General features: G+C 43.3%; 1 pseudogene; it reads left to right on the top strand.

Annotated features, from left to right (window-relative positions):
* The first annotated feature begins 3,650 nt into the window (after positions 1-3,650).
* LOC105816080 lies at positions 3,651-15,289 on the top strand (annotated as a pseudogene).
* The last annotated feature ends 1,181 nt before the right edge of the window (positions 15,290-16,470 follow it).

The raw sequence follows: 16,470 nt of genomic DNA, 5'->3' as shown, positions 1-16,470 counted from the left end.
GACCACACACTTAAAAATCGTAAATGGTAAAAAGATAGCAAAGTTTATGTTATGTGTATTTTACCACAATTTTTAATAAAAAGACAAAGATTAAGTAATTAAGCAAAAATTTAGCTATAAGCTAATCACAAGAATAGCACGTGTTTACAGTAACAACTAAAACAAAACACAGAAAATTGAAAATAAATTAACGGAAAAAGATATGCCAGATAAATGCTAACAAAAAGCGGATGTTGCAGTATTAATATCAGACAAAATAGAATTAACAGCAAAAATAATTAAATAAGATGGCTATTTGATTCCCAAAAGGTACAACTGACCAAGAAGATGTAAGAATTGTGAGCCTTTAAGCACATAATAGCACAGCTTCAAAAATAACAATCTTTAAAGAAAAAAAATATATATATAACTGATAGAAATAGAACAAGAAGAAGAAAACCTTACAAGAATCATAGTGGAAGTCTTTAACACAATTCTCAGAATCAACAGGTCCAACAGAGAAAAAATAAGGATGCAAAGAACATGAATTATAATCAATAAACTTGAGGTCAATATAGAACTTTGCCCTGAATATGTTAAAGGTACAGTCACAAAACTGACAGTTCATTTGAATGCAAATTAACTTCTGTTTTTAATCTTTGTCTTTCAACACTATGGCACAATAGAGATCCCAAAATCTTCTAGCTACAAAACATCTTTTTAAAATGCTAGAAATAATAAATAACTTTGAAATCAATGAAAGAGAGATACATGGTGAAGCCAAAGTTTAAGAATGCATGCAAAATTAAAGGCATTTTCAAACATACAAACAGAGAATTTATCATCACTGAAGAAATTTGTAAAGAAGGCACTTGAGGAGGAAGGAAAATGTTCCAAAGAAGAGTATCTGTGATACAAGAAGGAATAGAGAGTGAAGAAAATAGTAATCAGGTAGATAAATCTAATAAATATTGACCTAGAAAATAATAACAATAACAGCAATAATGTCTAATTTGAAATGTTAAAGTAAAAATACAGCTAAGGACAAATGGGAAGTAACTGGAATGAAAGAATTAGGAAGTCCTTGCCTTGTTAAGGAGAGGACTGGTTGATTAAATAAATGATTCAAGCTTTCAGTTCAAAAGGCTAGAACTTAAACAAAATAAACTCAAATTAAGTAGAAAGAACGATAAATAACAGAAATTAATAATATAGAAAAAAAAGAATTAATAAATCCAAAGCAGGTTCTTTGAAAGGATTAATAGAATAAGCAATCATTAAGCAAGTCTGACCAATAAAAAAAGAGAAAAAGCACCAAAAATAAGTACTGTATTAGAAAGAGACCATATCACAGATACGTAAAAAAATTCTTACAACAGAATATTAATACATTATGCTAATATATATTAAATTTCCATAATGTTAGTGATTTTCCAGGAAAATAGAAAATATTAAATTGACTTTAAAGAAATAGAAAACCTGAGAAAAATCAATGATCATGGAAAAAAAAATGAAAAGGTTGTCAAATACTGATACCAACTTCCTCAAAAACCCCAGCACGGCCCAGGCAGTCTGGAGTCAAGTTCTGCCAAACTTCAAGGAACAAATAATTTTTCTGTTCCAGAGCATAGAAAATGATAGAAATTTCCCCAATTTAATCAGTGAGGACAGCATAATCCTAATTATGAACTCAGACAAAAATGAGGGAGGGGGACTCTATATACCAATCTCACTTATAAATACAGATACCAACACCCTAAATAAAATGTTAGCTTATTGATTCTATCAAACAACCCAAAAGTGCATTTTAAATTAGCCCAGGATTTTAGAGAAAAAAAATCTAGCAACATAATCACTTATGTTAACAATTTTAAGAAGAAAACCTACATGGTCATATCCATACATGCTATACAAAAGCATGTGGGGGGAAAAAGTCAATACCCACTCCTGACTTTTTAAACTCTTAGTAATCAGGCCCAAATGGAAACTTATTTAATATGATACAGTATACTTAGTGTAGATGCAGAGAGAACATTCCCCTAAAACCAACCCCAAGACAAAGATGTCCTATTTAACCTTAGTAGTCAACACCGAATAGGGGTAACCAACGCAAGACAAGGAATAACAAGTACTAACATTAGAAAGAGACATCTGTTGTTTCTTAACAGACAACAGGATTATTTACCTGGAACAGCCAAACAAATCAACTGGAAAACTATTAAAACTGATACAGAGTTTAGTACGGAGGCTCCGCTTCAGATCTAGTGTGGGCTACCAAATTAAACTTGCTTGTTTTGAGAGTTAAACATGCAAAGCTATTTTCTGTAGAGCAAGGTATTAGGATTGACAAGCTTTTGCCCCTCCCTCCTCCACCTTAAATGTCGAAATAACACAGTGTTCGAAACTGGATAACAAAATCTTCCGAAACCAAAAATTGTTCTGAAGGGTCGAGTTGTGCCTCTACTCAAAAACACTTTATCTGTCGCCTCCAGCTACTGCAGTTACTAACGGATAAGCATGTCAACCAGTCCCACGTAATTCTTCCGATAGAGGGCAAGGACGAGCACCTTCACAGTGATATTTGTTCAAACTGTATACCACTTATTATATAAACTTACGTGCCGGCAAATGGAGAGCCCACAAAATAAAAATAAGATACTCAGAGTCAAACGCGCTTTAAAAAAAAAAAAAAAAAAAGCACGTAAAACTCATTGTATTTCAACGACATTTGGGAAAGGAGGTTGTTAGGGTTGCGCTCACGACAGGCTCCGCATCACCGGGCACCCCGAGCACCCCCACCATCCGCCCGGGCTCAGCAGGTGCACTGCGCTGTGGCGCCGCGCTGACCCGGGCCACGCGCAGCCGGCGCCCTTCTGCGGCCACCCAGGGCAGGAAGGGGCCCGAGCCCCGCGGACACCAAGGATGGCCACCGGCTTCTCGGTCCCCGACACCACACGGCACCCCCACGGCAGCACCAGGGAGGGTGTGGGAGGCTCCCCGGGCCCAAGGAGCCCGGGCTGGGTATGCCCACACACACCTGTCCCACCACGGTGAGGCTGAGGTCGCCTCCCAGGGCCGTAGCTGTCCGGAGCCACCTGGCCCTCAGTCCCCGGCTCCTGCGACAAGCTCCGGGGCCCGGAGGGGAGCGGGCGGCCACCTGCCTCTGCCACCTGCGGCACGGGTCCCGCCGCTCCTGGGCTGGGCAGGACAGGGCAGAACGGCCGTCCCGGGCCGGTGGCAGGACCCCAAGGTGCACCGGGGCCACCGCAGCGATGACCGCAGCGCGTCTTCCCAGAGGGGCAGTCCTGTCCCCCCGCGCTCGGACTCCCGGACCCCGCGCCCGCCCGCCCGACTGGGAAAGACGGCGCGGCTGAGGCGCAGAGGAAAGGGAGGCCAGCGCGGCTAGTACTCACTGGCCCGGTTCGGCTCCCGTGGCGCCGCCGCAGCCCGCAGCCGCCGCGGCTCCGGGCGCTCACGGATGCGCGGTAAGAGGTCCCGCGATCCTACCGGTGCCTCCCGCCAGCCGCCTGCAGGGGGCGGGCGCGAGCCGGCGCGGGGCTCCCTGGGAGATGTAGTCCCGGGCCGCGGCCGCTGCACCCTCCGCCTGAGGCTGGTGGTTCTGGGCTCTCGCCTTCTCCCTCAAGGACTCATCCTCCGCTCGCGGATAGTCGATGTTGGAGCGTCTGGTGGAGACCTCGGCCGCCTCTCCGCACTCTAGGCCAGAGGTTCCCAAAGGGTGGTATCCGGACCAGCAGCTTCATCCTTAACCTGGGAGCTTGACAAAATGCAAATTCTCAGTCCCACTGAGGCTATTCGGCTTTTATTGTTGTAAGACTCTGAAGGTGGGGCCCAGCAATCTGCATTTTCGCAGGCCCTTCAGGTGATTCTGAAGTACCCTCAGGTTCCAGAACTACTGCTCTAGACTTCTCTCTACCCCCTCAAGGAACCTCATCATGCCTATGGCATTAGCTACATACACACATAGAATTCCCACATGGTAGGATCTTTAGTTCCCGATTTTATTATTAATTTTTACTTTTATTTCATTGTGACCAGAGATGCATGCTGTTTATACCATTTTTTACTTTTGAAATATTTGAGTTTTTCTTTGTGACCTAAAATAGGGTCAATTTTCATGAATGTTTTTTGAGGGGAATGTGTACTCTGTGTTTTAAGCCTACAGATTTTGTTATGTTATCAATGAGATATAATTTAACAATTCTGTATCTTTAGATGTATTTTGACCTGATGTAATCTGGAAAAAGTAAATTAAAATCTTTTACTACTATTGTGTTTTTATTTCTTATTTCTCTGGAGTCCTGCTTTATAAATGATAATGTCATGTGCATAAATATTCATCTCTCTTATATTTTGGAACTTGTCCAAAATAACCATCCTTGTCCCATTTAATGTTTCCAACCTTTGCCCTAAATTAGACTTTGTCTGATATTATGACAAGCCTGCTGAATTTTGTTTGCATTAGCTCAATACAACTTTGCTCTTTTATATTTGTGTCTTTTCTGAAGCTTTTGTTTTAGGTAAATTCCTTGAATTACAGCTCAGAAGTTTTGCCTTGTGATTCAATCTGAAAATCCTTTTCCTCACAGTAGGTGAGTTTATAGCTATTCATGGGACAGTTACATTATGCTATGTTTTCATAGCCTTTTTCATCTTTTTTTTTACTCTTTTATTACATACTTTGTGTTTGCTTGCTGTGTTTTGTGTTTTTTCCAATAATTTGGAAGGTTTGTACTTTTATTCAAGTGGTTGCCCTTATAATGATAACTTTATACAATACTCTTAGCTCTCTATTTTCTCAAATTGTTTCAGTTGACTCCCTATTCTGAATAATTATAGTACTTTTTAAATTATAGTATATTTTTAATTATAGTACATAGTACTTTTCCTCTTTTTTCTTTACCCCCTTTTCTTCTCACGCAATGTAAATGATTTTGTCTTTTGTTAGTGTTTGCTTTTTTTTCATTAACTTACATTTACATGTACCTCTATTACTTGATTTTTAGTCAACTTTGAATGAGATGTTTTGATCCCTGGCTGTAAAAGAATGGGACGTCATGCACTTCAATACCCCTCTTCCTTTCTTTCCCCCGTCTTCCCAATTCTTGTTAATTATACCAGTGCACATCACTAGGTTTATAAACTCATACATTCTGCTCTGTAACCACGATCCTCACATTTGTTTTGGTCTTAATCCTACAGTTAAACGGATTCAGAAATACTACTGGTTATTTGGCCATAGGTTCCCCCCTACACTCATTTTGTGGTAAGCTAAGATCCTGCTTTAGTAGTTTCTTCAAGAAGAATTTATGGAAATTATATTCTCTGAGTTTTTCATGTTCAAAAATATGTGTTGCCTTTATCCTGAAAATCAGTTTGACTGAGTATAAAATTCTTGAGTAATACTTTATTTCTTGAGAAATATATAGCTATTTCTTGTCTTCTAGAATTGAATGTTGCTGTAATAAAGTCTAAAGCCAGCCTGATTTATTTTTCTTTGTAAGTGATATTGACTTGCTACTCCAAGAATTATTTCTTTATCTATGAAATCCAGAAACTTTACTGTAATACATTTTGGAATTATCACTCTGAGCCAATACTTCCTGGGACATAATAGATTGACTCTGTGGATTCAATTCTTCTTTTTATCTGGTAGTTTTTCTTAAGTGAAATCTTTAAACATTTGTTCTAATACATTCTTTCAGCGTTCTTCAGAGGTTCATAAGCACCCTATTCCCATTGCTGCAAGGAAGGATTTTGCACATCAAGGTCTGCAGCTCTGCTTGAGAGCTCCCGCTTTCTCCTGTTTGCTTTCAAGTGCCTGTGTCAGCCTTCCACCTGGTTTATGGTTTCACCTGAGTTTTAATAAAGATGGTGCTTATGTTTGTGTTTCTCATATTCCTTCTTACTCTTGAGTAATTTCTAAGGTCACTACATCTAAACCAGAAGTCTATTTCAATCTTTTTTCACATTGTTCTATTATTTTAATTTCATCTATATTAGGTGACAGTATCATTGATCGTCCAAACCCGGATACTGCGAGAATGAAAGAGGGTGGCAGTAACATGAAGCCAGGACTAGCGCCGTACACCGGGATTATCTCTGGGAGAGCAGGGTACTCTACCTATGGTGTGCTCGTCTTTGGATTGTCAAGTTTGGAGTTTTTATTTGCAGACTTATTTCAATTGGATGGCCTTGTTTCCCCTACCCATCCCCAGTCTAGCGATGTCACAGTTCCCCCCACTGGGCCTCTGGGACCCCTGCAGTCCAGAACAGGTACTAGAAAGGATAGCTCAGGGCTCCCGCCCTTACCTGTATGACAGATAGCGCAGCCCACTTCCTGCGTCCTCCCAACTCCCACCTCCCACCTCCCTGAAAGCCTGAGCCTTAGCCCCAGGCAGGGATTGGCACAGCTTTCCTTATCTTCATTTCAGGAGCCAGGACTCCCTCCTCAGTCTCTATGCCTGTGTCTTATGTGCAGGCTTAGTTAGCTCCTATCACCCACGGAGTTGAACTCCCAGCCTTCCCTACATGATTCCAGGCCAGAGTCCAACAGTGAGATGTCTTCAGGCCAGTTCACCACTTGGGTTTCTGTCCCACCTCTAGTCCATGGAGATATTGTTTGATGTCTTTGAGTCTAGTTATAGAATTAAATTTTGTTCCTTTTATATCTCATTGCTATGTGTTTAGAGGGTAAGTTCACAGTGCTATACTCACTTGTTAATATTAGGGCTTATCTGAGTGCAGTGGTGTTTATAGCTAATTGATCACAACCAGTTACAGATTTCTTTGTTCCTCCTCCATTCCCACCAGTTCACTTGACTAGTCTTTAAAAAAAAAATTTTTAAATTAAAAAAAATATATACTAAGCCACAAAGAAAAAAATTCACAAACTATCAAAAAACAAAAAGAAAACCCCAAGCCAGGTGCGATGTCCTGTACCCCCAGCTAGTCAGGAGGCTGAGGCAGGTAGGTCGCCTAAGCCCAGGAGTTCAAGGCCAGCCTGGGAAACACAGGCTGGGAAACATCTCTGAAAAAAAAAAGGTAACAATCACACAGAACACACTCGCTGACCACGATAAAAATAACATAATAAGTTAATCACAACATAACAGTATAAAGTGTAAGGCTGGTGGCAGGCACCCACCCCCCCAAAGCTGCAAAAGAAGAAGAATCTGACTGTGCCCGCCGAAAATAACTGGACGCAGACAGTAAGCCAGACGCAGGCAGTTTCGGTTCCCGGGACTGAGCAACAGACTCCGTTTCTCAGAACCCACCAAGACCCTCAGTTCCACTTCAGGCAGCATAAAAAGCCCTGCCCTCGTCCCCTCCGAACGGGCGCGACTTCACCGGCCCCCTCTCTCGGGACCAGTGAACCTCGTCCGGGAGTGCTCTTTTTCCCCTTCCCCCAATAAAGCCTCGTTGCTTGCCCCTTTTTACTCTGCTCGTCTTTCTTTTTCTGCCACCGCCCATCCAAAAACCTTACATAAAGTACTCTAGTCAGGGAGGAAAGAGGAAATAAATATCAAAATTACAAACTCTCCAGATAGAAATTTCAACATGAAAATTATTTATCAGACGCTATGGGATGTTGACAAAGAGCGACTCACACGAAAATTTGTCACCTAGTTGAAACCAAGAAAGAAATAAAAAGCCCTGATAATGAAGTGTTCAACTCTAGAAGTTAGAAGACTTTAAGGAAATAATTAATAAAGGTAAAAGCACATGTTAAGTGGGGAAAAAAACAATGTGTGACCTGGTCAATAAAACAAAATATTGGTTCTGTGAAAAGACCAATAGACAGAGCGAACGTTGGCAGGGCTGTGCCCGTTGAGCTCGGGGCCTGAAGAGAAAACAGCCAAACCTACCGACTGCTCTCACTGCAAATTCACGATCATGCAGCGTTTCACGCTTTCTGGAAATACTATGATATTTCTGTTGACCACTTTCTCTCTTTCTCTCTCTTAATATCTCTCCAGAAAATTGATTCACATTTTTCTCCTCTTTCCTCAAACCTCTCAGTTTCCTGCCTCGCTTCTGATCACCAGGCCAGAAGCATTTGAGAGTAAACCTCTACCTGCCCGCGGCAAGCCTGCCTTCCCACGTCTGGGTCCAGACTCGGTCTCCTCTCCCCAGGGATGGATGGAGGGTCCAGCCTCCTTGAGAAAGCCAGTCCTCCCCCCGCCCCACCCCCAGCTCTGGGTCCGCTGCCTGTTAACTTCTCAGGGAAGTCTCCAGCAGCTCTTGCCCATGCTCCTGCACCATCAATTCCTCCCGGTCCACTGGGCCTTTCCCAGCAATATATAATTTAATGGTATCTCTCCCATCTGATAAACACTCTCTTCACCCCACCCCTCCCTCCAGCTACTCTCCCATTTGTTTCTTTCCATTCCCTGAAAAATGTCTCCAAAGAGTTTTCTCTACGTGCTCACTCAGTTTCTCTCCTCCCATTCTCTGGTCAGCCCCTTCCAGTGGACTCTCGTCCCAGTTTTTCCATGAAACTGCCCTTTCAAGGTCACCAATGACCTCCACACTGCCACATCCAGTGCTGGATGTTCAGTTCTTAATGTTACTCTATCTTTCAGCAACGTTTGACCTGGCTGATCGCTCCCTCCTCTTAAAAATATTAATACCTCTCTCAAAACACTCTGATTTTCCTGCTACTGGCTACACCTGCTTAGTGTCCCTTGCTGGTTTATTCTCATCCTCCTGACCTCTTGACCTTGTAATGCCCCAGAGCACAGTCCTTAGGGTGCCTCTCTGTCTATACTCAGTCCCTTCATGAGCCCATCCTGTGTCATAGCTTTAAACACCATCTGTATACTGATGACTCCCACATTTTTAATCTCTTGCTGGGAGTTCCCCTCTGAACTCTATCCTCATATATCCAACCACAATAATTAGCATCTCAAGTGCAATGTGCTCAGAAGTGAACTCCTGCATTTCTCCCTAGACTTGCTTTTCCTGCAATCTTCCCTACCTTAGCTAATATAAAATCTATCCTGAAGCAAAAACTTTGAAGTCATTCTTGACTCTTCTCTTTTACACGACGTATCCAATCTTGCTGCGAATCCCATCTGCCTAACTTTTAAATCTGTTCCGAATCCAATAAGCTCTCATCATTGCCCTCATTACCACCGGGGCCAAGCCATCCTCTCCTCTCACTTGGATCACGGCAGCAGCCCCCTCACTGGTCCCTTTGATTCTGGCTTTGCTCCCCTTCAGCATAGTCCTCACAGAGGAGTTGGAGGGATCCTTTTAACACGTAAGTCAGATCATGGCCCTGCTCTGCTCGAAACTCTGTATGGATTCCCCCATTTCAATCTCACTCAGATTAAAAGCCAGAGTCTTTCCCAAGGCCTCCATCGCCTGCCTGACCATTATCACCTCCCACATCCTTCCCCTGCTCGCTCCACGCCAGCCATACAGCTGTCCTCTCTGCTCCTTGAACGTCTAGGATTTTGCTTCTGCTATGGAGCCTTTGACTTACTGTTCCCTCTGTCTGGAGTGCTTTTCCAGGCAGTCATACAGCTCTCTCCTCCACTTCCTTCAGGCCCTTTCTTAAATGTCACTTTCTGCCCGCTATGGTTTTTTTTTGTTTTGTTTGTTTGTTTTGAGACAGGGTCTCTCTGTCACCCGGGCTAGAGTGCAGTGGCATCATCTTAGCTCACTACAACCTCAAACTCCTGGGCTCAAGCCATTCTCCTTCCTCAGCCTCCAGGGTAGCTGGGAATGAAAGCACGCACCACCTCACCTGGCTAATTTTTCTCTTTTTGTATAGATGGGATCTCTCTCTCTCTTTCTCACACACACACACACATGCACCCCTCTTCTTATCCCCTTTCCAAGTTTTATTTTTCTCCATAACAACACTTGTTACTCTCTTTTAGTCTCCCCGCAACTAGAATGTATGCTCTCTGCAGATTAGCACTTTAGTTCTCCCATCCAAGTTCTAACTGGGCTGACCCAGCTTAGCTTCCAAGACCAGGTGCGTTTAGGGTGGTATGGCCACAGATGCAGCACTTTAGTTCTGTTCCATTCATTGCTGTTCTTTTTTGATTCTCTTTTGTTCATCCCCAGTGCTGAGAACTCTACTTGTACATAGTAGACACCCAATAAATATTTGTTTAATGAATGAATCAACCTCACAAATTCAAGACTGGTTCAATATTAGAAAATTTGTCAAGGTCATTCTCTGTCCTAACACATTGAGAGGAAAACTTTGTACCCCAAAAGCACTTGATAAAATACAATATCAATTTCTCTTTTCAAAAACTCTTAGTGAGTTTAGGAATGCAAGAAAAATTCGCAAACCAAACAGATAATCTAGCTCCCAGAAACCTTCAGTAAATACAACATTCCATGGTGAAACACTGGAAGCATTCCTACTAAAAGTCAAACCAAGAATGTCTAGTCTTCACGACTAGTCCAAGAGAAGAAATCAAGAAGAAACGAGCGGTAATAAGAACACTAACAGCACAGAGGCCGGTGGCGAGGACTGTGCAGCCTGCGGGCGGGTGGGCTGGACGTGGCGCTCCGCGAGCCGGTCCCGCACACGAGTCCCTCCGCCCGGGAGCGGCGTCTGGGACACCGTCTCTCCCTCCACACTTCGTCATCTGGGCTCTGGAATGTGACTTAGTTCCGTCAAAGGATTAATCCGCCTGGAAGTCGGGAACACAGCACGCAGAGGCGACACCCGCTCGATTCGCACCCTTCCCTGGCGGAGGCGTCCCGTGCGGATGGGCCGTCGCCGGGCCTCCCCCGCTGGGTGGTTGCTCCTCCCACCGCGTGTCCACGCGGCTTCCTTTGTTTCCGCCCGGTCGCCGAGCCTGCCTGTGGTCGCGCTGCGGTTCGAACGTCTGTCCCCCCAAGTCTCGGGCTGAAACTTCATCCCCAATGTGGCAGTGCTGAGGGATGGGGACTTCAAGCTGTGACTGTGTCGGAGGGCTCTGCCCTCGTGAATGGATTAATCCTTTTATGCATTAATGGATTAATAGGATATCGCGGGAGCAGCATTAGTGGCTTTATAGAGGAGAAACTGAGGCCTGAGCTAGCACAGTCAGCCCCCTCGCCACGTGATGCCCTGCGCTGCCTAGGGACCCTGGAAAGTCCCCACCAACAAGGAGGCTCTCACCCCATGCAGCCCCCAAGCTTGAACTTCCCAGCCTCCGGAACTGTAATAAACAAATGCCTTTTCTTTATAAATGACCCAGTTTCAGGTATTCTGTTATAGGTAACAGAGAACAGACCAAGACAACCCCTTCCCCATGATTCTAGTCCCATGTCATTCCAAAAAATTCCTTTTATACTTAAGAGAGCCAGAGCTGATTTCTAAAAATTTTTTTAAAATAAGTTACAGAAAGAGACCCTGTCTCAAAAAAATAAATAAATAAATAAAAGAGAGGAGGAAGGAGGGAGGGAGGAATAAAGGAACGAAAAGAAAATCAATGACCAAAAGGCCAGGCTCACAGAAAAGGGTGTTTTTATTATCTTAAGGGGCAGGGTCTTGCAGTGTTGCCCAGGCTGAAATGCAGTGGCCTCACAGCAGCCTCAGACTCCGGGCTCCCGCGACGGTCCGGCCTCAGCCTCTGGAGCAGCTGGGACCGCAGGCGCCACCGCCCGGCTTGGAATAGGTTTCTATGAGGGGGAGTTGCTGCCACCTAGAGGATTTATCTAGCACTGTGTGCCCAGAAATTTCAGAGCCTCAAACTGGAGGTTGCTTTTAACCTTTAAATAAAGCAAAATTCCTTGGAGTTTTGAAAAGAACTGTTAGATGTTTTACGATAGGAATTAATATATCTTTGGGTTATGGACCCATTTTAAAATGTGATAAAACAATAGATGCTTTTTCTAAGAAACGCACATACCAAACAATACATTTCCAGGGATTCTGGGACCATTGAAGTCCTCCCTAAAGTTTAGTCTTGGGTTGAAACTTCTGTTTTATTTTAACTAAAGGAATTAACTGGCTGAGCGCAGTGGCTCACGCCTATAATCCGTAATCCTAGCACTCTGGGAGGCCGAGGCAGGAGGATCACTTGAGGTCAGGATTTCAAGACCAGCCTGAGCAAGAGAGAGTCTGCGTCTCTACAAAATATAGAAAAATTAGCCGGGTGTAGTGGCATGTGCCTGTAGGTCCAGCTACTTGGGAGGCTGAGGCAGGAGGATCCCTTGAGCCCAGGAGTTTGAAGTTGCAGTGAGCTATGATGGCGCCACTGATTCTATCCCAGGCAACAAAGCGAGAGGCTGTCTCAAACAAACAAACAAAAAGAATTAACTAAAACTCAGAATACAAATTCAATTCAATTTTAAATATGAATTTAATTCAAAAACAGGCTCAAAGTGTATTTATTTACAAAATATTTCTGAATTACATTTTTCTTTTCTTTTTTGGGGTGTGTGTGTGTGTGTGTGTGTGTGTGTGTGTGTGTAGGTCGTTAAATATGAAATGTCTGATTTCGAATCAAAAGTTTAGTTTATTATATCTCCAACAAGAAGCAGTACAATTAACCAAAGTATGCACCTAAACTAGCAACATAGTTTTGCTATCTTAATGATTAGCTTGTTTATGCCAGCAGCAAAAAAGCCTGGAGAGCAAGTGGCCGTGAAATCTCAAAAGGTGTTTTCCACAGCGTGTTGAGAATTGAGTATTTTTCCTTGCAAGAAGTGGTCCAAAGCCTGGAAGAAGTGGTAGTCAGTTGGTGCAAGGTCCGGTGAATACGGTGGATGACAGAGAGTTTCCAAGTCCAGCCTCTGTAGTTTGAGCAGTGTTGTTTGTGCAACATGTGGCCGAGTGTTGTCTTGCAAGAGGATTGGTCTGTCTCTATTGACCAATCTCAGCTGCTTAATCGCAAGTGTCCTCATCATTTCATCCGATTGGTTGCAGGAGACATCTGCTGTCATCAACTGACCAGGTTTCATGAAGCTGTAGTGGATAACACCAGTGCTGGACCACCAAACAGACACCATTAGCTCTTTTTGATGAATATTTGGTTTTGGACTGTGTTTTGGCATTTCATCATTATCCAACGATTGTGCCAAACTCTTGCAATTGTCAAAAAAAATCCATTTTTCATCACACGTAACAATATGGTGTAGAAATGGTTCACCTTTATGTCACGATGGCAAAGAAAGGCAAGCTTTGAGACAATTTCTGATTCTGGTTTAAATTCATGTGATACCCATCTATCCAGCTTCTTTACCTTAATGATTTGTTTCAAATGGTCCAATATTGTTGGAATAGTGACGTCAAACCTTGCTGCTAATTCACACGTAGATTGAGATGGATTCGCTTCCACTACAGCTTCCAGCTCATCATTCATTATCCACCTTGGTCTCAGGTCGTCTATGTGGCTCATTTTCAAGATTAAAATCACCAGAACGACACTTCTCAAACCATGGCCGTACTGTACATTCATTAGCCACATCCTTCCCAAACACTTTGTTGATATTTCAAGCTGTCTGCACTGCATTAGTTCCATGACAGAACTCATCTTCAAAAATAAGATGAATTTTTGACTTATCCATAGTTTCACAAAAATTGCTCTAAAAAAAATTTGAAAGATAATCACAAGCCAAACCATGCATTTGAAAGAATGAGAATGTACCTTCACAATAAACATAAAACAAGAAGTGTCAAAGTGAAATGTCAGAGATAGCAACTGTCAAACTTAGTACTTAAGGAAATCACACATTTCATACTTAATAACCTACAACTCTGACAATGCTTTGATTTTATGAACTACATTTTTCACTTCACAATGAAATTTGAGCCCACACAAAGACACACAGTGTGAGAAAGTGGAGTAGAATCCGGAGCAGAGTGTCGGTCAGGCCAAACCAAATCACCCTTGGTATCCAATAGAGCCCTGGAGGTCCCCTCTGCTTGTTCCAGGGCTGTGGGGAGGCTCTAGAGTTGGACAGGCTCTGTTGACAGCCTATATGGTTTACCAGGCAGGCAGCTTTGTATTCCAGCCTCAATTTCCCTGGGTATAAAATGGGTATAATAATGGGACTTAGGGCCGGGCGCAGTGGCTCACGCCTGTAATCCCAGCCCTCTGGGAGGCCGAGGCGGGCGGATTGTTTGAGCTCAGGAGTTCAAGACCAGCCTGAGCAAGAGCGAGACCCCGTCTCTACTAAAAAAAGAAAAAAATTAATTGGACAACTAAAAATATACAGAAAAAATTAGCCGGACATGGTGGCGCATGCCTGTAGTCCCAGCTACTCGGGAGACTGAGGCAGTAGGATCGCTTGAGCCCAGGAGTTTGAGGTTGCTGTGAGCTAGGCTGACGCCATGGCATTCACTCTAGCCAGGGCAACAGAGTGAGACTCTGTCTCAAAAAAAAAAAAAAAAAAATGGGACTTACCTCATGGGGTTGGGGTGACAGTTAAATGAGACAGTGAATGTAAAGGCTAAGTTCAGTGCCCTGATACACAGTAAACATTTAATGATTGTTGAGTGGCCATCTTGTTCCTGTCCCTGACAGGTTCTCTGGTTGGGGTCACAGGGACGCTAAGAGAGCTGCCTGGACCTTCGCTCACCATGCTGTCCCGAGTACCTCCTGCCCAAAGAGCTCAGCCCTCCTAGGTCCAGGGGTATTGCAGGCAACAAGGGTCTTTCACCCAGCACAGCCAAGTCTTGCCCCTCCCTCTACCACCTCTTCCTGAATATGGAGGAAAAATTCGTCTTGGGCTGATCCCTGAGGAATTCTTCCAGTTTCTTTACCCTAAAACTGGTGTAACAGGACCCTATGTGCTTGGAACTGGGCTTATCTTGTATTCTCTATCCAAAGAAATATATGTAATGTCCCCAGAGACCTTCTCTACCATATCAGTAGTAGGGTTACTTGTCTATGTAATTAAAAAATATGGTGCCTCTATTGGAGAATTTGCTGATAAACTCAATGAGCAAAAAATTTCCCAAGTAGAAGAGATGAAGCAAGTTTCCATCAAACAAATCCAGGATGTGATTGATATGGAGAAGTCACAGCAGGCACTGGTTCAGAAGCGCCATTATCTTTTTGATGTCCAGTGGAGTAACAGTGTTATGGCCTTGGGGGTTGCTACCAGGAACGGCTACATAGAGTATATAAGGAGGTAAAGAATTGCCTGGACTATCATATCTCTGTGCAAAATATGATGCGTCAACAAGAGCACATGATAAACTGGGTGGAGAAGCATGTGGTGCAGAGATCTCTGCACAGCAGGAAAAGGAGACAATTGCCAAGCGCATTGCAGATCTAAAGCTGCTTGCAAAGAAGGCTAAAGCACAGCCAGTTCTGTAAATGTATCTTTCCCATCCCAACTGAGACAGTAAACGGAGACTAGTCTGTGTGGCAAAATCTTTCCATGTTGCTGTCTACTGAAGTTACAGTTTACCTTTCCTAAAAATTAACACTTCGAGTTTTATTTAGTGAAAGAACTAAATCTATTGGCCAGTCAGATGCTTCTCATCCTTCTTATTTTGCATTTTGATCACTTTTGAATAAGAGGTTTGCTTTTGTTAAAATTTGCTGCCTAACTAAAGATTACCAAGTTATGCTTTATATTTGTAAATAATTCTACCGTCTTGCAATAAAGTGACAATTGAAACAAAAAAAATATTTAATGATTGTTAACTGTTTGTTTCTTTTAAATGGGTTTCTTGGTCAGCTCTTGTCTTTGCAGAGTTTCTCTTAAATTTGAGCAAGAAAAGAGAGCCAGATGAATACTGAAGCAAGGCCCAGGATCTCCCTCACCTGAAACATAATAAAATTAGTGAAATATAGGGGGGAAATGGTAAAAAGAAATTCAGTTGTAACCATACAAAGAAGGGGCTATAACCTTATGCAATAAACTTCAAAGGGTGGCAGACAGGGAAGAAGCCAGAGATTCCGTGAGGATTAACATGACTCTGCGGGAGATGAGGGTCCCAACTCCAGCCTGACCCCAGATGAGGCTGGGGAAGAGCTGACTGAGGGAGCGTGTAGGTAGATGTGGCGCTCATTAGGGCTGTTCGCAAATACACTGTTTCTTCTTGTTCAGCCTCAAGGTAGGATAACATTTCCCTGCTCCATTGAAATTTTGCCTTTGAAGTTAGCACGGCCGTGTGACATGCTTTGGTCAGCAGAATGTGAGCACATTACTCCTCGCTGGGGTCTCTGGCTTCTTTCCTGGCTACTGCTCTTTGAACAGAATGAGACCTAGTGCATGCTTTGATATGCGCCCTTCCCACTGATGTGGGGGCAGTGGTAGCGTGTATGACAATGAAGTCACTGTCAGCCTGCGTCCTTGAATACCACAACGAGCAGAGCCCCCGTGAACCTTTGTTGGACTTGTACAATGAGTGTGAAATGAACTCTGTTGTCTTAACTGACTGAGATATTAGAGTTGTTTGTTGCTACAGCATAACCCAGTCTATACTGACTGGAGAAAGCACAGAATCAGCTCTTAAGAGGAATAGCCTTGAGCCGGGTGTGGTGGCTCACGCCTGTT

This window comes from Propithecus coquereli, unplaced genomic scaffold (assembly GCF_000956105.1).
Source record: "Propithecus coquereli isolate 6110/MARCELLA unplaced genomic scaffold, Pcoq_1.0 Scaffold355, whole genome shotgun sequence".
NCBI classification, from domain to species: Eukaryota; Metazoa; Chordata; class Mammalia; order Primates; family Indriidae; genus Propithecus; species Propithecus coquereli.
Note: the sequence above shows the minus strand (reverse complement) of the source record. Positions and strands in the feature narration are given on the sequence as shown.